Raw genomic sequence first — 25,344 nt, forward strand, 5'->3', positions numbered from 1 at the left:
AAAAAAAAAAAAAAAAACAAGAAAGAACAGAATCCCATCTTTCAAGTAAGGAGCAAGCATTCCCTTCCCTAAACTTTAAGACGTCAGCACCTCACGATCTTAACAACTCCTGAGTACCAGTTCACTTTTATCAGGTGATCCTCATGGGTGGCCTCATCCAGTCAGCACTCCTGCTCGGACCACAAAGTATGAGTCACAGCAGAGCATAGCATGGTATTTTCACATCCCAGGTCAATGTTTCAGGCAAGGGGTCACAAACACTCTGAAGCTACCACCCCAGCAGCTTCAGAACGGAAGGTACCATGCCTCAAAACGCATATGTAGATTTCATACCTCATTCCTCAGCTGATGCTTTGGAAACATAATGAAGATAAATGTCGCTGGCATCTTAGTATTGCAATCAAGTGCCTGGATAAGCCATCCCTGTCCAAGCCAAACCCCAAATGTAGGCTGTGCAGAGCTTTGTTTAGGGTGAACCTCAGTTTAGTCAGAAAGCTACCTTGGTGCTGCCAGACTTAAGAGGAGGAGACCCCAAAGCAGTTGGCTTCTATGCCTCAATAAATGAAATAAAATAAAATAGATGAAGTCCTGGAGCCTCTGCATAATGTATGTGTGTTAGAGAGAAAACACACCCATTAAAGTGCAGCCTTTCAGAACATGATGTCACGAGTCAGATCCTATTAAAGGAAGCAGAAGATGAATGTTTGCTCCAGGCAGCTGGAAGGAGTCAGAAAGAAAATACATTGTAAATCTCCCTGCTGCGTGCCTAAATTGTAAAAGATGTCTTTCAGTATCACCCAGGCTCCTTCCAATGAATAACTTCTTCCAAACAGAGATACTCTGAGCAGATGGTAAATATAAAATATGGGGTAGTATGATTAGCAGAACTTGTGCATGTGACAAAGTTTATGTCCTCGACTGACCCGGCTGGGATTTGAAGATGATGGCAACTGAGGCCTGAGCACAACGGATTCAGAATCCGCATCAGACGAAGTGGACAGTGGGTAAGCTCAGAGGAATACCTCCGTCTCCACACCAAACACACCAAACACTTCATTTCCTTCAAAAGTAAGGGTGCATTTGTGTTTTATGTCTCTCCAGCTGGATTAATTGTATGATTACAACAGTCCTTCTCTCTGCTTTGGCTTCTGCCTGGATCCGGAGCTCTGATTTCATGATCTGTAAGTGTTGTTAACGGCATTTGATTTGGCAGCACTCTCAGCTGATTAAAATCAAGAGTGACATTCGGGCCTGTCCTCTGGCCCAATTTCATGGCTACTCACAGACACAAAGTGCACATCCTGTGCCACTAGTGTGTGCAAGAGAAAAAGAGTTACCAGGGAAGGAAGAAGGGCTTTGGGAATCTAATAGATGTAGGGTGAAAATCCTCCGTGGCATAGAACCAGAACGTGAAATCAGAGTTACTGCATAATTTCAAAATATTGCTAAATGTCTCTCATGTATTATACACACAGACATCTGCACACATCTGGGCAGACAGCCACAGCATGTGTCTTCACTTCCATGAGTGCACTCCAGTGATATATGCAGACAAAGCAGCTCGGGTGAAATGTGCAGTAAAGGAAACACAAACTGTGAGGGGATGAAGGAGAATAGAAAGCAGTAGGGTGGAAGTGAAATGGACAGAAAACAGGAGTGCGGAAAAGAGTGAAAGAAAGGAGGGCATCGGTAGCCTCATTAGATGTTTGGTGTCTCCAAGTTAGAAATCTGCACTCAGTGGGGCTGAAATCATGAATGATAGCCATACTGGACTTGCAGAGACGTTGGCTATTGGGCAAAGGTGAGTTTGACTTTAGAGTGGGAAATCAGTGCTCTAATTCATCATTCTAAAACAGCACAATTACCACCAGTCTATAGATCTATTGATTGACCTTAACATCTCTCGGGAGGGGGAATTCTGACCTATAGATTTTCACATAACACTGACCACAGCAACTTTGTAAGTTAAAAAAATATTACTGTAAAAGACATTAATGTCCTTCAAAGTGCTCCCCCTTGCCTCAAACACACTTGTCCCATGGCTCTTGCCACTTTCTGAAGCAGTTCTGGAAGTCCTCTTTCATGATTGTCATGAAGTGTGTCCAAAAGTACAGTGAGCTCTGTTGCCAACTGCCATCCAATGGAAAGGCAGACTCGTAAACACACGAGGGTGCGTCCTCATCCACTTTTTCACTGGATCTGGCACTGCGTCACATCTGGACCTTTCTCAAAGCTACGGTGGCCAGCAAAGGCAAACATTTTGCTTTTGAATCAATGCAAGCTATCAGAGCAGCCAGGACAGAACAGCTAAAGATGCTCACAAAAGCGGACTTTCCAAAACCACCTCAGAATACGTAAGATGATGAGATAAGTTATTTAAATGGAGGAGGAGTATTTTGAGGAGGGAGATTCATGGCAATGTGTCCTTTATAATAATTTTTAAACTCAAACATTCACCCTATTTTTTCAATCATACTTCATGAAAGAGAAGATCCTGAGACTAATTTTGCAGAACTTCTCAAGGTTTACCCTATCAAGTCCAGAAGTATTTAAAAAAATAATAATAGTAAAGCTAGCAAAATATAGGGGTCTACTATATAATAAGAACAACATATAAGGGTAGCAATTTGAAGAAAGAAAAGAGCAATGATAACATATTCTTACCCCAAATTTACCCAGATCTTATATTCATATCCCAAAGTTACCCAAATTTTACCCAGAATTTTTGAACAACACCATGTTTTAAAGTCCTTATCGGATCTATCCAATTCAAGGTCCACGTTAAGAAAGACCTTGAGTTTGTTTACACCCACCAGGAAGGAGATATCCGCCATTATAAAACACTTCTACTCAAGATAATGAAACTAAAGTCTTTATCTTAAAAGCAGTTAAGCGATTTGCACAACATGTAGAGTGAACTGGTAGGAACTCCATTTCAAGGTCCTAAATTCCTTCATGTTTCTGCAGCCACCAGTGTGGCCTGTGTTTTCAAGCCCTATCGCCTCCCACAATGATGACTCGGACAATGCAACGTACAGTAGGAAGAGCCAGCTGGACACTTGACACTGCAAATGGCCCATTACAAACAGCCTAGCAATTTATGAAAATTTGACCCAACTGAGCTGTCCAAAAAGACATAATCCCACTAGGCAAAACAGTTACCAAGAATGTACCATGTTGTCATCAACTCCCTAACCACAAATAAACCCAAATCTTCCTTTATATTGTGGTTTCCTACGTTGCAATACAAGGAGTTGGAAAAACAAAAGGACTCACACCACACATCTTTATATAAAACGTCAAACCACGGGCTAATTATGAATTTATGGTTAAACAAACTTTCTGATCTTTTCACGAGTATAAGACACACGTACACAACCCAAAGAGATGACAAAAGCTGTTGTGCTTATATTTTTGGTCCACAGTGATCAATAAAAGGATTTGGCGTGACATGATTGAGTTTTTGCTTCTGTGCTTATCCTGTGCTATCTTTTAGGTTTAGAACCTTAACTTCATACTCTGAGATCTCTTTGATTCATTTAGAAGGCTTTGTTATACTTGGCCAGTTGGAAATCTGAGGGACATGGCTTTAGTATTTCCAGTGGGCACATGGCAAGTGAGAAAGCGGAACTGGCAATTAAGCATCTAATTTATCGTTTAGTGGGATGAGACAATAGGGTTTATCTGATACAATAAGCCTAACGTAGACTCATTAGGTGCTATACTTTGGCCAGCATTAAATTAATTGTAGCCTAATACAACTGTGAATTATTTAGCCAATTTCTTCCTTGTTCAATAGTGAAGACTGGAAGATTTTTGTAAACTGTTTTCCTTCAGCTTCCACAGTCTCCATGTCATCCATCTTTTAATAATGTGATCTGCCAATGTTTTAAAGTTTGGTATTTGTTCTTGTTAACTCACACTTGAGAGTAATAAATTCTTGGTGTGCCTGCTTGTTTAATAGTGTGTTCCAATATATTCTGGTGATTGATCTCAAACATTCTGGTCTATTGTTCCCAAAAGTGACAGTTTACCACCTTTTAGAAAATTAGTAGACAAGTTTGCCTCCAAATTTGATCCCTTACTCTGCCAACGCCATCTGTTGTGAAGTGGGAGTTCTTGGTCACAGGTCTGCGTGTTTTAATGAGCTCGTATATATATATTTCACTTAGTAGGAATGGTAACAGCATATCACAGAAGAGTAAGTCGTCTCTTCAGGATTGTTAAGCTGTGGATCGCAGGTTAACTTTGGCCAATCACGTATTGCACAGGAATCAAACTTTTCTAATATTTTTAGGTGGTTGAAAAAAAGCAGAATAACACTGCATCGTGGGTGAAAACTGCACATAATTCATATTTCAGTGTCCATACATTAAACTCCACAAACTAAGCCACACTCTCATCTGTAGAATGAATGTGTCTGCTTTTATGTCACAAAGGTAAAGTTGAATAGTTTGGAAGAAACCATGAGATTCACGAGGCCAAAAATATTTATGGTATGGGTTTTTACAAAAAGATTTTCCAGTACCTGACTATATAAATATTGCAGATATGTCTTCTGTTCTCACATTAATGACATTTGCTTGACACCTCCAGACTGAAGATCTGAGAATGAGGATCAGACAGTTGTGCCATTGTTTAACTTGGTCCGATGCCCTCAGCTAACAAGCTGCTTCTTTGTGGTTTATCTCTTATCTGACAGAGCATCGTAAAGCATTTTTCCTTTCTATAATATTTCCACAAGCTTTGATGTGTCATGATCTTTAGCCTTCTTAAAAATACCCCAATATGCCTGTGACATTTCTTCTTTTATATTTGACCTCCTTTATGGTCTACTTTCCTCCTCTACTCTAGTTAGCAAATACATCACAAATCTACCTGCCCAGTCATGTTGCTTCCTTCAGATAAGTCCTTTCCCATATTATTAGATGATCAGTATACTAATCTTTCATAACTGATTGCCTTCTTCTAGTGCTAGTATGTCTTACAATCTCTTTTCAAGAGATTTTACTATTTCTACTCTTTTTTTAAAAAAATGATTTTATAAAGGAAGGTGCAGGGATATATCTTATCTGTGGTCTTGTCACTGAAACACAATACTCGATACCCACAACTCTAAGGAGGAAAGATTTATCAGTTCATAACTGTTTCAGTCCACTGGCTTCAAGGCAGGATGGTATGGCAGATGGATAGGGCCAAGGAGAAACAGCTCATGGCATGGCAGAGAGGAAGAAGAGAGAGGGATCAAGGAGAAGGGAGGTAAGAAGATAGATGCTTCCCAGTCACACCTCCAGTGGCCCCTCTGCTCCAACCAGGCTTCACCTTCCAAACCACATTTAGCTACAAACTCATCCGTGGACCAAATCAGTGATAAGTGTCACCCCTCTCATAATCCAAACCCAGGAGCACCTGAGGTTTTCGAGGGACATCTAGATAGAAACCATATCAGGTGAGAATCTGTGAGACAGCAGCTGGTGACTCTGTTAACTCTTGGCTCACAGGTGACAAACACTATTCACCCAGCCCCTGGTGCAGCTGTGCTCCTACGATGCCGACTGCTTTAGCTAAGAGCCCGATCCAAATCTAGAAGGCTTCCTGGGCTCATGTCAGACCCAGAAGCAGAAATCCCTTGTTCAAAGATAGAATCTAGTCCTTTCCTTCTGGGGAGGAACCAATATTTTTATTGAAAGTTGCAAGCTTTCTGAATTACAAATCCATTTTACTGAAGTTCTCTATGGTGAAATGATGAAAAATACAGGGAAAAAGGCTTCTGCACTGCAAAAGAAACCATCAACAGAACTAAGAGACAGCCTACAATGTGGGAAAAATTTTTACCAGCTGCTCCTCAGACAAAGGACTATTATCTAGAATATATAAAGAATTCAAAACAATCAGCCACCCCAAATATAAAGACCCAATTCAAAAATGGGCATCTGAAATGAACAGACATTTCTCAGAAAAAGAAAAAAAAAAGCAGCAAGTAAATATAGGAAAAAATGTTCCACATCGCTGGTCATTCGAGAGATGCAGATGAAAACAACAGAGATTCCACCTCACCCCACAAAGAATGGCTGCTATCAAGAAATCAAACAATAACAAATGTTGGTGGGGTTGTGGGGAGAAAGGAACTCTTCTCCATTGTTGATGGGAGTGCAGACTGGTGCAACCACTATGGAAATCAATATGGAGATACCTCAAAGAGCTTGGATTGGAGGTTCCATTTGACCCAGCCATCCCTCTGTTGGGTATCTTTTCAAAAGAATTAAAAGAATCATATCACAGTGATAAATGTGCACCTATGTTTATAGCAGCACAGTTTGTAATAGCTAAAACTTGGAAACAGGCAATTTGCCCATCAGTTGGAAACTGGATAAAGAAGATGTGGTTTTTCTATACAGTGGAATATTACTCAGCCATAAAGAATGAGAAAATAGATTCATTCATAGGAAAATGGATACATATTGAGGATATACTCCTAAGTGAAATAAGTGAGTCACACATGTGTAAATACCAAATAGTTTCCCTGGTGTAAATAAACTGTAATAGTACATAAGATCCTAATTAGATAACTGACATTGTGAAATGGGAAGAAAAGGGCTAAAGGTGTAGAGAAAGTGGGAAGGGTAGGGGAAAGGTAATAAGGGAAAAGAAAAAAATGTGAGAAAATGAAAAGATGGAAATAAAGTCTTTGTAAATGGGGAGGGGAGGAGGAGGTGAAGGGAGGGCAGGGACAAGGGGAAGAAATGAGAACCAAGACCTGTCATGTAAAAGTACGAGATCCCAATAATGAATGTAACTGTACTGTATACCTAAAATGTACCAATAGACTCAAAAGACTCAAATTTTTTTTTTTAAAAAAAGAAAAATACAGGGAAAATACCTGGTGGGATTGCTGTGTATTTGGTGGAAATTTTAAAATTAATTTTTAATTTGTCAGTAATAGAACTTGTATCTCTCAGGATGAGAACATGAGAAAGTGTATTCTGGTACAAGATACTTCTGCCGGATCGTGTGGATTTTTTTCTGGTGAAACAGAAAGACGACATGTGAGGGAGATGAATGTGCATTCCCAAGTCATTCCTGAGAAGAGCAGTCGTCTAGCAGGCCATCTGAGCGTGCACCTCTGTCTCCTGCAATCTTCCAGAAAGAAAGAATAGTGAAGCTGCCTTACCTTCTCTCTTAAATACATCTACCCTAAGAAGATGTGTAATGCCTTCACTGCAAAGCTTACAAAGGAAAAAAATCTTTTTTATTATTTGGACATACAAAATATCTGATATTCAGCAATATTGAACTACCACGAACTCCAGCTCTATGTGTACAAGCTTAACACTTTAGAATGATCCAAGTTTAAAGTGCAATCAAACGTAAAATCCTTATCAGCAGGGTACAAATTAAGAATGACACACTAGAAGGATGTAATCCCAGCACTCAGGAGGCTGAGACAGGAGGATCGCTGTGAGTTTGAGACCAGCCTGGGCTACACAGTGAGTTCCAGGTCAGTCTCAACTACATAGTGAGACCTTGCCTCAAAAAAAAAAAAAAAAACAAAACAAAACAAAAAAAAAACAAATGACACACTAATTTCCCAGGAGATCCCAGTTTAATGGAGACTTTGGATACATACAAAATAATTAAAATGTAAACATATAAGTATACCTATAAGTAATATCAAGATATATACCCATGTGTTTGCTGCACTGCTGGAATACAGAAGAAGTAAAGAGGTATCTGTAAAGAGGTATCTTTAAAGAGTATCTAGGACAGTGGGTAGGAATACCAGATGTAGAACTAGCAGGCATGTCTGAGAAAGGACTCAGCAGGGACAGTGCAACTCACATCTGGCACAGGATGTTCATGGAGCAGCGCGGAGTCTGAAAAACCACAGACCCAGCTGGAACGGAATGAGACCAGCCAGGGAGAGGGCTAAGACACTCAAGGCTGTGAACCCCACGAGAAACTTTATGCAACAGAGCACCAAGGCCCTGTTTAGCTTTGTCATTCTAAACAGGTGACACCACGCATTTGATTCTGTACAATGATAACTCGATTAGAAAGGGGGAAAATGAATCAATAAATCTGTCCAGAATGGGTCAGAGTAGGAAATCAATTATGCCATCTCACGTTTGAAATATTCCCCAGATGTATTCTCTCCTTTGTACACTGCCAGATGACTGATAACCAGTTAGAACTTGGAAAGGATCTTAATTTTCCTCAAATATGTGTGTGTGTCTTGCCATCAGTAATTAGAATATTGAATGATTAATCATATTTATAAATTATTTTGTGATTGCGCAGTTATCAGAAGGCATTTCTGCAGCATATTGGCATTTGGGGGCTCATCACAAATTATTATCACCAGGCTGTGGTAGCCGCTTCCTCCCCAAGCTCCAATAAAACTCATGTAAGCAACATGTGCTTATTCTCCCATTGATGCCTAGAGACCAATAGCGGGGAAGAAAAACAACATGCTAATATAAAACAATTCAGAAAATAAGTTCAAAATAATTCAATTAACATTTACCATTTGCCTTCTGGGCCTGAATTGCTCTGTTGATATCGAACCTTATACAAATAAGTAAAGAAAATATAAAATATGACTGGGAAAAAGAAGCCCCCACATAGCTATAGGGCAAGGAGTTACATCTCAGGGGCCAGATTGTATGCCATCATACTCTGAGTGATGGAAACAGAATGCCCGCTATCTGAGGCAGCCAATCTTCAATTATCTCCTCTACTGGAAAGGATAATCGCCTTTCGTGTTGTATTGTAATTTATATGGGCACACACCATCCCGACTCGACTGTGGGCAGCTCAGACGAAGGGAAGAGAATCATCCCGAAGTTAGAACAGCACGATTTTAGAGACAACATTTAAATCTTCCTTTACCACTCCAAAGGGAACCCATTGTATCCGCTAATCCTCCTCACAATTCTTCTGGTTATAACACCCCAGTTCTATATCATTCACCGTTTCTCCTCCACGTTGCGTCCCTAAAATGGCTCAGATTCACGCTCCTCTAATATCTCCCAACTTCTATGGGTGGTAACGCAGTTTAGGTATGACTGCTGCTCCAATTACCACGTCTACAAAACAGACTTCCTAAAGCACAGTGTCTTAAGACAATAACAGCAACCTCTTTACCGAAAAATATGCGAGATGGGCTGAGCTTATCAGGAATACGTCACTTCCCTTTCACTCGACATCAGCTGGGGCAGGCAGGTTCTGAAATCATCTCAGATCTCACTCACAGGTCTGGTTGCTGGTGGCTTGCTGATGACTGAGACTAGCTACGTTTGCTGCCCAGAACAGCTACAGGAAGGTTCTTCACGTGACCCGAGTTTCCCCTAAACAGGAAGGGGCTGTGAGGGTGGGTTTTTTTTAAGAGAGACAGAGTCAGGTGAGAGCAGACTGGCTTTTTCCGACCTATCTTTGAAAGTCAGGTAGCATCACTTCCACTGAACTTTCTTGAGAAAAATCACAAAAAATAACCCACCTGATCTTAATGAAGGAGAAGAGCACAGGCTCTCCATGTCAGTGGGGAGTGACAAAGTTCTAGAAGAACATGTCGGACTTGTTATTCTTGTGACCCTGTTGGGAAAATGTAGTCTACCACATCTGCATATTGCAACTCTCTACAACATCACCGCTTTAGGAATTGCAGTTCAACTCCCACGAGAGCAAGTCCTAAGACCTTTCATGAAACTGTTATAAAATAAACGTGTTCCTCTTCTTTTCTGGAAAAGCAGGGAGCTGGGTGGACCACTGGAGCTACACTGAAGTGTGAACGTTGACTTAAGCTAATCCAGAAAAACTGAGAAGCACAGAAAGAAAGGTCTGATAGCATAGTCTCTGGGTCTGCTCCTAAGATATTCCGTTTCATAATCCAATAAATTCCTCTTGGTTTTTTTTCCACCCTGCTTGAGTTTTTGGTTTTTTCTCTCCCCTCTTCTAATTAAAGCATCTTGATTAATAAAAGCATTTACCAGGTGAGTAACTTCAAATATTTAGCCTGAGTTTGTATTACTTTCCTGGAATGGTAGGCATAAATCCCTACAACCCAGTGTTCTTTTGAGGATATTAGGGAGAAATGCATAGTGTCTGTAAATCTGTAGTGAAAAATGGTGCTCTTCTGCCAGTACTTTCACCTGTCATAAAAAATGGGGATCACCTGCAAGCACTTTCACAAGAACCGCCTTACCTTCATTCAGCTCAGGGAACCCAGCCTGAAATATGTAGAATCTCCAAAGCTACTGAGGTTAGGATGAGAGCTCTCCTACCCATAGTTATAAAACCCCAACTAGTCCATATGTTACAAGCTGCATCTGGCTGTAATATGTGTTGTGACTTGAAAACTGGGTGTGCTTCCTTCACCTGCTGCACCATCGTCTCTACTGGTGTAGGCATCCAAGTCACCTTGCTCACGCCGTGCTTCTAATGCCTTCACCTGTCACAGCAGTCACTATAGTATAGGCACTGACACATCAGCAGAATAAGCCACTGATAGGATAAACCCTCAATTAATTCATTAAAAAAACTATTTTGGAAGAAAGTGATTACTAGCCAGGACATTAAACTAGAATTGGTAATTGTCTTCGTTACTTTTCTGGTTGCCGGGACAAAATACCTGACACCCACAAGTTTAAAGGAGTAAAGGTATAGTTCAACTCACAGTTTGTAGACGTTTCACTCCATAAGCAGCTGGCTCCAAGGCAGGGCAGCATGGCAGAGGGGCATGACAGAGGAGAAGCAGTTCACGGCACGGCAGGCAAAAGGCAGCAAGCAGCAAGGAAGCCTCTCTTCTTCTTTATCCCATCCAAGCTACGTCTTTTAGGTGGTGCCGCCCACAACCTGGGTGGGGCTTCCGATTAGCCACACCCAGAATTATGCTAAACCAATCAGCAGACTGATTCAGCACAACACATCCTCAATCCCAGTATCACACACCCGAGATCCAGCCAGCTCTGAAAAGTCCCACCGATGAGCACATGAGACTTTGGTGGGCACATCTAGATACGAGTCATAATAGCAATTTACTAGAAATATAACTTCCAAAGAAGCTACAGAATTCTGTAAGTCTTTGTGTTTCACCTTTCTTACCTATCACCCTGGTCAATGAAAATTTCTCCCTATCATAGATTCACTCATTGAAATATTACTATGAATCTGCCACAAGCCAGACTTGAAAACGACTCTGCCAGGGTAATCTCGTCAGAAGGTTGACTGAACTTCGACAGATTATGAAATCAGTTGCAACCCTAGCTACCCATCCTGGATCTTAGAACAAGAACTGTTAGTATGCTACATATTTCAAATTGTCCAACAGCCCATTTCCATCCTGAAGACAGAGCACTTTGACTCACACTGTAACAGCTAATAGTCAACTTTATTATAAATACATTTGATAAATTAGTAGCCATAAGTATTAGAAAATTCCACATGAAAATCCAGATTCTCAGTTTCTGTTGAGAAATGAAAAGCTAATACAAATGTCTTTCCACTTTTCCAAGAAATAATACTCAGCTGGATCACCTGGTACTTTTCTATATTCAGATAGTTGATTATGTTAGCAGCCAGCTTGCTTTGCTCCTTTAATTTAGCTTCCCACCACTTACAAATATTTCGGCATACAACTTCTACCTCTGCATAGGAGGCAGAATAGCCAGAAGTTGAGGTCATGGTCTTTGGGTTCACAGAGACCTATATTTGCTTCTCAACTCTGCCTATGGATTGTTTTACCTCTCTTAACCCTCAGCTAACCGTCTCTAAAGCGGATGCCATAGAACTTTCTTCAGGGATGCTGTGTAAATTAAGTGTGCTGATACCTAGAATTTGATTAAGCAAAGTAACTGATGCCTGCTAAGCTTTATTTTTTTTTTAATCTTCATTGAGTTTTGCATTAGTCAACTTGAACTGCCAGACAAAAATAGTATGGTTGGGTAGCTTAAAGAACAGAAGTATGTTTCTGACAGTCCTGAAGGCAGGAAGTCTAAAATCAGTGTGTCAGTGGGATTGGTCTGGAGTCAGGCCTCTCTCCTTGGCTTGCACAGGGAACTGTCGGGTCTTCACATGGTCTTTTTATGTCCATACACACCTCATCCCCCTTCCTCTTCTGATAAGGACACCCACCAATCTCACTGGATTTTCACTCATGACCACACTGAACCTTATTTCCTTCAAGGACTCATCTCTAAACACAGTCACAATGAGGTGTGGTGTTCTAACCTTATGAATTTGGAGGGGAGCTAATTTGGTTTATAACAGGCAACTTACAAAACAGGGTAAAAACAAGGGAGGAAAAAGTTCATAGCCATTTTACAGAAAAAGAAACAGACACAAGAGTAACATTGTCTGCCTACCGTCATAAAGAGAATAAGTAGTAGGAGTGGAGTTAGAACCAGGTCAAATAAATCCCAAGTAACTGTTGTCCTTTCTCCCCATGAGCCTGTCCAACGGGTTCTTTTCTGTATTTGCCACTTTCATCATCTCCATTTTCTCTTTTTACATCAGCAGGAACCTCCCTCAGCTTCTCTATGGCACCCATTTTGAAAACAGTTTTTTTTTTTATGTCTTTACAAAGAAGAAAAGCAATTCAGACTAACTCATCAAGATGGATCCTGGTACTATCCTTGTACACTGTGCTTCTGAGGCATCACTGATCTAAACATGTAAACAACCAAGAACTTGTAAGACTGAGACCTTCTATTGGAATGACACAAAGCAAACATTATAATTGTCCAAGTGGCCAGAAGCAGGAGCACATTTGGGATAACTCTACTTTATGCATACACCCTCAGGAACCCCTGTACCAGTTTTGCATTGTAGCAGATCACCAGAAATACAGTGGCTTAAAGCAACACACATTCGTCACGCCATAATTCTGTAGGTTAGAGTCCAACTGGGCTCAGCTGAGTCTTCTGCTTAGGGTCAAAGCATCAGCCAGGCTGAGCTCTTCTCAGGAGGCTCTCAGAGAGAAGCTGATTGCTGGCAAAATTCAGTTCCATGTGGTTGTGGGACTGAGGTTACTGTTTTCTCATTGGCTGTTGAATGAAAAAGATTCTTTCCCAAGAGCCCACCTTTATTTCTAGCCTCATGAACACTCAATCTTCAAAGCCAGTAACAATTCTCTTCCGATTCTCTTGCTGGCAATGCCTCTGACTTCTGCCTTCAGGCTGCAGACAGCTCTTTGTTAAGGGTTTGTATGATTTGCATTACCCTGCTAATCCACAATAAACTCCCTACTTTAAAGCCAATTGATTAGCAGCCTCAACTACATTACAGCTGCAAGCTCTCTCTTCCAGGGTGACCTAACATATGGGTACAAAACTACAGGGGTGGATGTCAGAGCAGCTCCATTCTGCCTGCCACACCTACTCCACACATAAAAGGCACGAGGACAGGTCTTCTTCATGAGTTATGTAAATTCTCAACTGATGAATTGATGGAAACCCTGAAATGCAGATCAAACTAGAAGGAAAGCAGCACTTCTATTCTAGAATTATTATTATAATGCATACTTGGTCTGATTACTCATATGGAGAGTAATTCAGAGGTAACAGGGCAGAGTTGCACAGGCTGAAGGAACAGACATTCTGTAATCATGCCCTCCGCGAGGGAGCACATGGCTTTGTGGAAACCGAAACAATCCAGCTACATCAAGGAGATAAATGAGGTAAAGGGATTTTCTAAAAATCTCTTTTAATAGCTAAATGGTAGCTTTAAAGAAGACAAAAGTAGGAGATACTTTGTTCTTTTACTTTCTAGACTGACGTTAAAAGAAAATAAGAAAGAAGGGAACAAAAGGGTATTGGAAAAGACTTCACTTCTGCCCAGGGACACTGCCATAGTTTATCAGTGATCCTAATGAGAGATCACATCTGTTGATCAGCCTTTATACGGGAAGACCATCTCGGCCAGTCTGCACATCTTACTGCAGTAATGCTATGGGGCCATCACTGCCATCACCACCACCATCATCATCATCACCATCATCACCATCGTGATTTAAAGGTAGTAAAACAAAACGCAGGTCCAGCTAAGTCACATGTCCAAACTGACAGGGCTAGGACAGCATAAAGCCCACCAGTGTGACTTTGGAGCCTGCACTCTTAAGAACCTCAGTTCCTTTCACGAAAACATTCCCCAGGTTCAGTATGTCCCTCCTGGACACATAAACACTGAAGTAATAAGAGGCCGCAGAAATATTAAGGTCAGCTGTGGCCTCCTGAGCTAGATACAGCTGAGACATAGGAGCTAAGAATTTGAAAAATATAATAGATTCATTTATGTATTTTCAAGCTTACGGGGAAAAAACAATAGTACTAGTGCCCATGGTCAAGTCTGAATCCATAGAGACCAAACACTTCCACGCTCCAGGCACAGCAAAAAGGACTTTGCGGATACAATCTAGTTACCGATATTAACATGGGGAATTATCCTGAATCACCCATCTGGGCCCACTGGAAGGTCAAAGGTAAAGATGTACAAGCAGATGCGAGGTCAGAGAAAGAAATTTGGAGAGAGGATGTGGCTAGAAGCCAAGGCATGTGGAGCCTACAAAGGGCAAGGATACTGAGCCTCCCTCGGAGCCTCCGGAAAGCACACAGCCTTACCAGCTCTTGATTCTTCGATGTCTCACTTCCAGAATTTAACAAATCTGTATTTTTTTTAAATTATATTCTGAGATAATTTTTTGAAACAGCAATAGCAAACTAATACACGTGGTCATAAGTATTACCTCTTCCAGTTCATTTGTCATTATCTCTGCAGTCCTAGCCACCCTGCTCCTCCGTTGTTTCATCTAGTAATATGGGGATGAGATTCGTACATAACAGGCTCACGGTGAAAATGAAATATTACAAGGTAACACGGACACAGTTAATTTCCTTCCTTTACGATCAGTTAGTCCTCAGTTAAAGAAAGACTTCCTACCACCCTTTCCATGTTTCTTTGTTCTCTATACCTTAGCTTCTAATGAATTTCGAAGAAATGAGGACAGGGAGAACAGAGATTCCTGAACTTTGGGTCATTTATTGGACTGCTGTGATGTATTTTACCATTATATTTCTTATGTGAGCAATGGTAGCTCATCATCGATATGAATCAAATAGGAGAAAGGATTGTGTAAACACGATAATAGGAAATTAACATTTTACTACACACAAGAGCACAAGAGTGACTCCTAACAACCACCGCCTGAGCATTCAATATCTCCAGGACATAACACCTTTAGTAGACGCCCGGGCAGCTGAACTCGGGAACGTAATTACCACGGGTAGAAGTTGAAGCTAAAGAAAGGAACTCTTTTGCCAGCAGTGCTCTTATTGTGGCTAAGATGTCTTCCTGGGCCCTCTGGTCTTAAAAGTCTCTCCTCAATCTTGGAGACTCATTTCGATCTCACTGCTTTTTGTCCCTGGCTCTAATTTACGGTTCCCTCCTAGCAGAAGTTTAAGTGACAAGCTCAACTCCAGCTTCAGCAACCTTGTATCCAGTGACAGCTGACAAAAAGCCCCGGAAACTTTCTTACCATGGAGTTTATTTTCTCCCGATAGCTCTGCTGTGCTTTAATGCATATGGAGTGCAAATCACAAGGAGAAATGTCGCTCAGGTTTGGCAAAATGACATTTTATTCTGTGGCTCATCTCCCTGATAACTGTTTTTGTTATACTATTAAGCAGATGCAGACAGATTCCGAAGTCATCTACACAATGCTCATAGTCCTGTATCTTCTTTTTACGAAAACAGTTTTTACCCTTGTTTTGTGTGAGTAAAAAGCATATTTTGAAAGTCTCAGATATCTCTGCAGTAAAAATGCAAAATGGATAGAATTAAACTACAGTGGAGGATAATAATACAAGCTAGAGCTGCAAGTGAAAACCAACATATGACATCATAGATAAAGAACCACTATTGCAAATAATCTTCTGAAAGTTGCTATCTCTACAACTGAGACAGACCAAAGTCGTTCCTCAATCTGCCTCACACGGGGGCATCGCCTTTTGCTTTGATTCTGACTGTCTAGTTCACAGTTGTGGTGATAACAAATGCTCTGCAATTTAAAAGCAATGAAACTCTCAGTTAATAAGGCCTGGGAAGCTATCACAGGCAAAACTGATTGTGTTACAAACAAGTTCACGTTCAAAAAAGGGTCCTCAGGAAAGGCAGATGCCGCAGCTGCCCACAGACCACACACATCCTCACCGAGCCCCACATCTGGAAAGATAATTCAACCCTAATTAAATGCTCGGTCCCCTGTGAAGCGATGGGTCAGGTGATTTAAAGGCCCCTCTACTGGGATTGGACAGTCACGAGCGCTGCAGGAACAATTCTGGGCTGATTTTTCTTTCACTGTGTAAACAAGTAAATGAAATAATCCATTTGAAAACCAAATGGCAGAAGTAACGGGGCTGCTCCACCCCTAAATGAAATTTACGTTGCATATGGGTACTTCCGATAACTTCTGAAAATAAGCAAGAGAGGGGAAGAGACCCAGCCAGGAAGATATGGAGGACCGTGACCCAGAGAGCAAGCTTTGAGTCCTCGAGTTACTGATGCTAAAGGAAAAACTATTTAACACGTAGAAAGGTAGAGCAAAGAAAGCTCCTCCAACAACAGACAAATGCACATGTGCGTGCATGCACGAGTGCTTGTGGACACACACGGACACACGCCCACACGTGTGCTCTTCCTCTGCTTTCACAGGACTCGACACTGCCCTGGGCTCCCTCCAGCCCAGCCTCTCCCCTTGTGGAATTCCGGCTCCCCCTCCTAGTCTGCCACGTTCACACGTTCGTATCTCCGCATCCCTAATTCGGCTCCTACCAGCTCCAAATTCAAGTGCTTACTGAAAGACTACAGGATTTATGTTATAAATTATGAAAGGACATAAAAACCATAAATGTCATGCTTTCTCTGAAAGGCTTTGTCTGTTAATTAATCTCATAAAAACCTCTCAAAGTAGGCTTTGCCCCTGGCTTTTGTCTAACATTTCCTCATGGAAGAGGGCCCTCTCCCATCATCCTAAGAGTCGGTGGAATGGTACCATGATCTTTCCTCACGTAATGCTTACACGTGTATATGTTGTCCCTCTATTGTCTAACTCAAGCAGGGACCTGTACATTAAATACAGTCAAGAATTGATTTCATTCACTCAGTATTTTCCAACTCTGTTAATGAATGACGACCCTGTGGCCCACAATTACGTAGTAACTTGCCAAAGCCAGTCAGGTCCATTTGCGGCAGATCTGAGATCCAAAGGTGAGTCCTTCTGAATCAGGGCTTGAATTTTCAATAAATGTTGGGACTCACAAACCAGCCAAAGACCTTCTCTCCTGAAGCACAGCCTGCTGCTTCTTCACATATTTAGACTTTTAAGAAAACTGTTCTCAACTGTTCTCAAACAATCAAGAAGCAAGACTTTGAAAAGTCACACAGTGAAGTCCTGTGTTCATCTCATGGTCTTCTTAGTCTCTTTTTAGATGGTGGATGAATAGATAGATAGATAGATAGATAGATAGATAGATAGATAGATAGATTTTTTTCTGTTTAAAATTTTCTGCTATCTTTACCACCTGCCTATATAAAGCCCAAATGAATGCATCTTAAATTGTAAGAAGATTTTAAAAGTCCATTCCAAATATATGAGACCTGTCCTTGGGCTCTATCTAAGCCATTTGTCCCACATAATTAGTAAGCAAGGTGCTTCCAAAGACTCAGTGAATAATCTCTCATGGTACTCTGAAGAATTATTATGGAAAGGGAAAAGTTGAGTTAAAAGATGAAATTAAAAAACAATATTTTAACATGTATTGAGAAAACCAAGATCTTTTGAGAGAGAGAGAGAGGGAAGGAGAGAGAAGGGTTTTTCAACATTACTGAACACAAAAGTATTTCAAAAGTAAGCTCAAAAATATCACTTAAGAGCCGGGGATTTAGTTCAGTGGTTCAGTGGCCTGCCTTGCAAGTGCAAGGACCCAAGTTCAATCCCTGGTAACAACAACAACAACAAAAAATCACTTAAGGGAAATAAATTCTAAAGATCTCCAAGGTATAGGACTTAAGCTATAATATTACATTGCACACTTAAAATTTGCCGGGAGAGTAAGCCTTACGTTAAGCATTCTTTCTAAAAGGTAAATAATAATAACAATAATAATAAAGGGGATGCGGGAAACTTTGGGGAGAGACAGGTGTGTCCTGCCTTGGCAGGGATGACGTCTCCTGGGTTGAAGGTTATCCCTAAAGATGTGGAGCAGTGCACTTATTAAACCTGGGTTGTTCTTAGATGTCAATCATAGCCCAAGAAAACGGGCTTTCCTTAAATTTATTGGTACATTTTAGGTATACAGCATAGTTACATTCATCATTGGGATCTTGTACTATTACATGACCTGTCTTGGTTCTTATTTTTTCCCCCTTCCACTGCCCTCCCTTCCCTGTCTACAAAGACTTTGTTTCCATTTTTCCCTTTTTTAGTGGTTTTTCCTTTTCTTTTCCCGTCTTTCCTTTCCCCCAAGAAAATGGTTTTTAAATGCCTATCATGAAGTCTGCTCTTGTAGGTTGCACTTCAGGAACCATAATCACACCAATACCTATCAGTGTCCAGCCCACATCATTGGCTCTCTGAGGCCTGAGCGATCAGAGCTGTGGCCCGTGACACTGGTGAAGGTGTTGTGGCCGGTGATGGACCGACAGGCATGCTGAGCACTCAGTAAGTCTGTAGTGTGTTGCCAGGCATTCATCTGAGTAATTTACATGTATTACGCCACTAAGTTCTCAACGATATAGCTATTGCTTTTATCTCCTTTATAGAGAAGGAGACTGAAGTGTAGCGAGATTGGGAAATTCTCCAAGACCGCAGACCCAGCAAGTTGCAGAGTGCAAATCAAGCCACATCTCTCTCCTGACTGCTCACATTCCACCTCTCGTGCCAAAACCCATTCACTCGTGGCTTTTAAGTAAGCACACAATTTTGCATCGCATAAGGAACACTCAATTAAATCGTGAACCTCTCTAAACTAGTGCAATAGATAAATAGAAAAATAGGACACAAGGTGATGATACTAAGGGGCAGGTAGGCTTCCATACTGCGGAAGGAAGGGGATGTGTAGCTATGTAATGTGGCAACTTCTGGTGATACTTGATTATGCCTACCATTTCACCCAGCAGCTCCATAGTGGACATCCACGCGTGACACCCAATGAGATAGACCATTGTAGAATATCCTCCTCTTGAATACAAGCAAATGGAGTGGCTTTCTTCTAATGGGCACAATATGAGGAAAGCCATGGGCTGCTACTACAGCTGTGGTTAAGTGACAGGGCATCAGACCCCCCTAAACAGCCTCCTGCTCACCTTGAAGAAGCAAACTGCCATGCTGAGGATTCTTTACAAAGATGGGCACAGGGTGAGGAAATGCAAGCCTCTCTGGGACCTGAGACATGCAGTGGACCGACAGCCAACAAGAAAAGGGAAGCCTCAGTTCTACAGGTGCAAAACAAATTCTGCCAACCACCTGAGCGAGACTGGAGGGGATCTTTCCTCAGCTGAGCCCAAAGGTAGGAACATATCCCAGTGACTGCAGCCTTGCAGGCCCCTGAGCGGACAGCCCAGCTAAGCCATTCCTGCCCTGTGTACTGGTGAGATAACACAGGATGTTTCAGGCTGCCGCTTCTGAGATCATTTGTTATATAACAATACAAAGATAATAGAAACCCACATTGGAGTCTCCACTTCTTAGAAATGAAGTCAAAGCACATGAAGACATATAACCAAGGATATTTGGGGCAGCATTATTTACAATGGAAGAAAATTGAAATATTCTGAAGACATCAGTGCAATGGTTGGATAATTTATGGCTGATCCATATTATGGATTATTATATAGATTAAGCAATCAATAAATTCTCAATTGACCTCAACAAATGTTCGCAATAATGATCTATTTCTAAAAGAGAGGATGAGAATAAAATCTAAAATGTATCATTTTTGTTAAGAAGAAAAAATAAATGCATATGTTTGTTTATATTGAAGACACAAACATTTGATCTATTTTATAAGAAGCCATCTGTTAAAAGTGGTTACCCAGCTGGGGCTGAGAAAGGCTAGTGGATGAAGAGGGGAGGCAGGTTATGAAAGTATATTTCTCCTCTGTCGGTCAGGCATCATTTTAAGCATGGAAGGTGATTTTTCTACGGGGGGAGCCAGACAGTTGAATAAACAAATAAATAAGTAAGACCATATCAGGGAAGATTAGTTGCTGTGGAGGCAAGAAAACAGGCAAAATAATAAAATGGAATCTGAGAAATTCAGTGATGTCACCAGCCACCTGGATTCCTGTTATTCTATCGAGGACCCTTCTAAGGCTCCTTCTAAGCTTACGATGAAGATGCCGTCCAGCTTTGAATTTTTGATTTTGTTAGTTGTCCATTTTCAGAACACAACTTACAGTTGCCAAAAGTCACAAACAGACACCCCAGAATTTTCACTTCAATTCAAATGAGCGTTGCCTCTTTCTTCTCAAGCAAGCTCTTCATTGATGGGAAGTGGCAGTTACCTGAAGGGCTTCTCTAGGTCACCAGTTGTGCTAAATGCATCTTATTTGTGTAATTTTTAAGAGCAGTGTTTCTGAATTTTAAAACACACACACACACACACACACACACACACACACGCACATGAAAGCCAAGCCTGGAAATGTTACTGAGCCTTGTCTACAAAGTCTGCCTTACGACACACCTCTGTCCTTGCCCCCACGCCGGGCTGTATGTGTCACAAGCAGGGTGACCAAATCCCACACCACTCCAGTCTGTGGCTGTGCAGTTGGGGCAGCTCATCTTTCCTTACCATCCGAAGTTTACTCGGAGGAAAGGACCTGGAGAGCCTGCCCAGGCTGCATCGGCACAAATACCCTCCCTTGGCCTACTCTGGTGAGTCCTGAAGTTTATCTCTCTCCCTCATTCGCTGCCAAATGCATTCGTGGACACGAGGCGTGATGGAGTCCTGATGTAGAGATTTAGAGCCAGAAAGGTCCTCAGAAATGTTCACAGCCACAAGCTGCATGCTGCAGAAGTGGAAAACAAGAACTCACGAAGCAGAACAAAGGAAACAGATAAATGCATGACTCTGGATTCAGATTCACTGGGTTCAGTACTGAGTTGACCGCCTCCTGCTCTCAGGACCTTGGGTGTGAGCCACGGGGTGGCTCAGCTCCCCATCTGTCCAACAGGGAGTCACTGATTTAAATCAAACCACAGATATTCATTAAACACTGTGCAGGCCTGGGAGCCACACTGAAGATGAGAAGAGTCCCCACTTGTCATGAAGCTTACAGTTGTAATAGCTCGGACCCCCGGAGGTCACCGTGAAGTTAAGTGATCAGTGTTAGTGGGCTGCTGAGATCACTGTTTAGCTTGTAATGATAACTGTTATAATGACAATAAAAAGGCAATTATTGATCGCATGATTATTATTAAATAAAATACCCAAAGGCTGCATCATGGGGTTCGTGTAAAGATCACATGAGCAGTGTATGGAAAATGCTGAGTATAAATGTATAGAAGTGACTCAGTCTATTTTATCTATTATTGTTATCCTTGCCAAGTTAAGTGGTTTTGCCAAAGCCACAGGGTAATGACTGGCAGAGCAGAGCTGAGCTGAGAATTCCACCGCAGCCTGTGCCCTTCCGCCAGCCTCCCCAGCTGTCGCAGTTATTTGATTTCCCGAGCGCCTCGGCTTTGCAGCCTTGCGTGTAACCGCCGCGTCCCTGAAGCTCCGACTCATCAGGCCAGGCCCCACGTGGGACCTCTGTTCACCAGGGCTCAGCAACTGAAGCCTCATTAGGACAGTCGTGCTCACAGGTAAAAGCAAACATGATCTTTTCTCAATGTTTTAACTTTTATGAGTCCGTATTTGCAGTGCATACAGATTACATTCACCATGGGGAGTGTATATGTACACAGACACGTCTCAGTCTTTTTTCTTTTCTTTCTCCCTTCCCTCCACTCCCGGTCCTTTTACCTGCTGATTTTATATGTCTTCTGGGGACACTTTTTACCTCTTATGTATTCATCTGTTACAAAACATCCAATTAAATACTTGTTGAGCACTTACAGGCACAATTTTCCCCCAAGCTAAGCAAATCCCAACTCCGATTCCTCTCTCCTCCCTTCTTTTTATAACACTTACTACGACTTGCAATTGCCTTAAAGTTTGCCTGTTTGTTTGAGTGCTTCCCCCTGCGTGTCCAGAAGCATATGGAACTCCTGGTAAGGTAAGGACGGGTTTTGCTCATTCATATATTTGGAACATGGTAGGCACGCTGCACTGTAAACATGCATGGATTACACAAATATACCATCCCCAAATAAGGACAGATTCTCGTGGTAGAAAATGTAGTAACTCATGCTACAATATGCAAGTACCTTGAAAGCAGTAAGGCAAGTACAAGAGATAGGTGCAAAAGTCCATACGTATATGGTGTGATTCAGTCCAAGTGAAACACCAAGAACGAACACATCCAAAGAGTCAGGAAGTAGATCGATGGTTGTCTAGCTGAGGTTGAAGACGCATGAACCACAAATGAGCACAAGGGATCTTGTGGGTGTAAAGAAAGTGTTCTGACTATGGATTCTGTTGACGATTGCACAACTCTAAACCTGTATTGCAAATATTTCTTGAATTTTATCATCTATAAATTATGGCTCAATAAAGCTTTTAGGAGGAAACAGACCGTCAACACGTAGCCGCACATCTATTTATCCGATTTCAGCTCTATGGGTTCTAGGAAGAGAAAGTCCACGATTCGGAGAAAGCATGGAATTAGTGACCATATGCAGCATTTTGGTAAAAGTGTACGAAGTGTGATCAAAAGTTATGGTGAATGTTAAATTTAAAATGTACTCATGGCCTGGTCTGAATCCCCTCAAAATATTCCCTGTCATTCTTGGTGCTCTCAAAAGCAGCTCTAGAATGTTCTTTCATGAGGGTCTTTCCAAGGCGCATGCTGCTGCCAAGTGCAGTCGACTGAGAGACGGGCTTGAAAAATCACTGTGGTGCGTCCCCGCCCACCTGATTCCCCAGATTGGCACCATGCAACTCTGACTCTTTCCCAAAGTCAAAACAACCACAAAAGGCAAACATTTTGAGTTGACATGGGACACCAAGGCAGCTACAGCTACGACAGCACAATGAAGGACATAAAAAAAAAAGATTTCCAGGACTGCTCCAGGAAGTGGCAAGAGAGACGGGACCCGCGTGTTTAAAGAGAAGCAGAGTAACGGCAGGGCGCCTTTTGATGTAATAGCTCTTTATTTACACGGTGCTTTTCAATCACATCACCCATCTCTGAGACAACACTGCTCGGGATGAGTCCCTCGGGAAATGTGTCACTAAGCACAGGGACTGCAGAGCGGACGATGGGTAGGAAGAGAGAGCTTGTGGGCTCAGAGGACGGAGAGAGGAGGGGATGTCCACGCTGCCAGACACAGGCGGCACTGAGGAGGCCCGGGGAAGGGCTTGCTTCCGCTTGCTTACACCTTTTAGAACACCGGCGATAGCTGCAGTGCAGCGACCAGGGCTGGAGCGGCAGCTGGTCCCGATCGTTGTATGGCTAACAGGGGAGCTGCTGTTGGAGCCAACCTTTAGAGCCTTCTTTTCTTTTTCCCTACTTAGCCCAAATGCCGGGTTTTCTGCAAGGTATCCCAACAGAGGCACTGCTCCACTGATACTGTTCATTCAAACCACATTAAGGAGAAATCAGAAAAGTGCCCTGCTATGCAAATTTGGTTTATGAAATGTTTGAACAGGTGAACTGGACTGGAGAACCCTTGGCTTCATCCCTTCATTGAAGTTTTTCAAAGAAAAGCTCCTATAATTTCCCCTACATTTAAAAAATTTTTTTCAGATGAGTCAAATATCACCAATACCTTACAGTGCACTCTTAATAGGCAGCCCATTGAGTGGCTAAAAATAGTTGAACATCTAGGTCTGTGTTAGAATTTGGGGCCAAATTTTGCTAAACGCCTTGCTTTGCACAGAGCACAATCTGGAAAGCTAGTCTAAGGCTCCATTTCTAAAATTTGTCCATGGGCACATGGTGCACACACATGCCCTGCTCCCTCCTTGTGAATCTCCTCTCCTACTCTCCTGCATCCCTCTAAAGTACACACAGCGTGGCATGAGTGCCACACAGCCCTCACTTGAGACATTTTCCATTTGTGGAGAAACAAGCATGGTGATGTACACCGATGAACACCAGCTTTTCCTGGGTGTTTTTATGGAGCAACGTATAGATCAAAGGTGTCTTAGAATTCATTTTCTTCACTAGTGTTTCCCGTTCCTTCGCCAGGCCACACCCCAGCCCCTCAGCTGTCTCCCCTTCTGCCCACTGCCTAGGGAAGAGAAGGTGCCCACTGGAAAGACACCCCCAGGAAGCTCAGAAGTGTGGAAGAGCCGCCATTGCCTCCGGGCTCCTCTTCTCTCCCACAGTGAGCCCCCCACTTACAGGAGTAAATGAACAGAGGGACAGGAGCCTGTGTATAGCAAAATATAAGTGGGAGAAAGGTTTATAGATACACGTTTTGATTATTTCCCATCATATGTGTGACACATATATAACTTTACCATGTTTGCGTATGTATGCACACACATAAGTTTACCCACATGCATGTACCATGTTCCTCTTCTTAAAAATCCAGAAAATAAATGCGCTTTTAAAAAAGTCAAAGTCATATTAGATGCTGTCTCTAATCAAAGTTCTCCGGATATTACAGTTCTCTCGAGATAAAACACAAAAGCCTTACCAGCAACTGCAAAGCCCTTATATAATTTTTCTGATTCCTTCTTTCCCAGCAGCAACCTCCTTCTCTACCAGTATCTCAATGCTAAGGTCACCATTCCTTGTTTTTCCTGAAACATGTTATTCGCAGTCCTGCCTCAGGGCCTTTGCACTTGCTCTCCATTGTGCTTGAACTGTTACTCCCACTTGGAACTTCTAAGTCCACTCCCTCAGCTCTCTGCCAGAGGCACTTTTGTCATGCAGTGTTTTTCTGACCGGAGATCTTCTTTTTCTTGATTCTGCTTTTCACAGTGGTGGGCCCTGTAGGTTTGTAGTCGGCTAATACCCAGAATCACCTGCACGTTAAATATGGGGGCGGGGGGACAGAGAGACAGAGACTGACAGACTTGAAGGGGTCAGTGGGGGAGGGCAGTAAACGTCCCAAGGAAAAGAAGAAAAAAGTTTCTTTCCACTGTGGGAAGAGCTGCGAATTCTGAAACACAAATATAAGAAACTGGACTGACAAGAAGAGCACAGAGCTGGAACAGGAGGGGAAGAGGAGGAGGAGGA

The sequence above is a fragment of the Fukomys damarensis genome, unplaced genomic scaffold (assembly GCF_012274545.1).
Source record: "Fukomys damarensis isolate Sample0158 unplaced genomic scaffold, DMR_v1.0_HiC HiC_scaffold_22, whole genome shotgun sequence".
In the NCBI taxonomy this organism is placed as follows: Eukaryota; Metazoa; Chordata; class Mammalia; order Rodentia; family Bathyergidae; genus Fukomys; species Fukomys damarensis.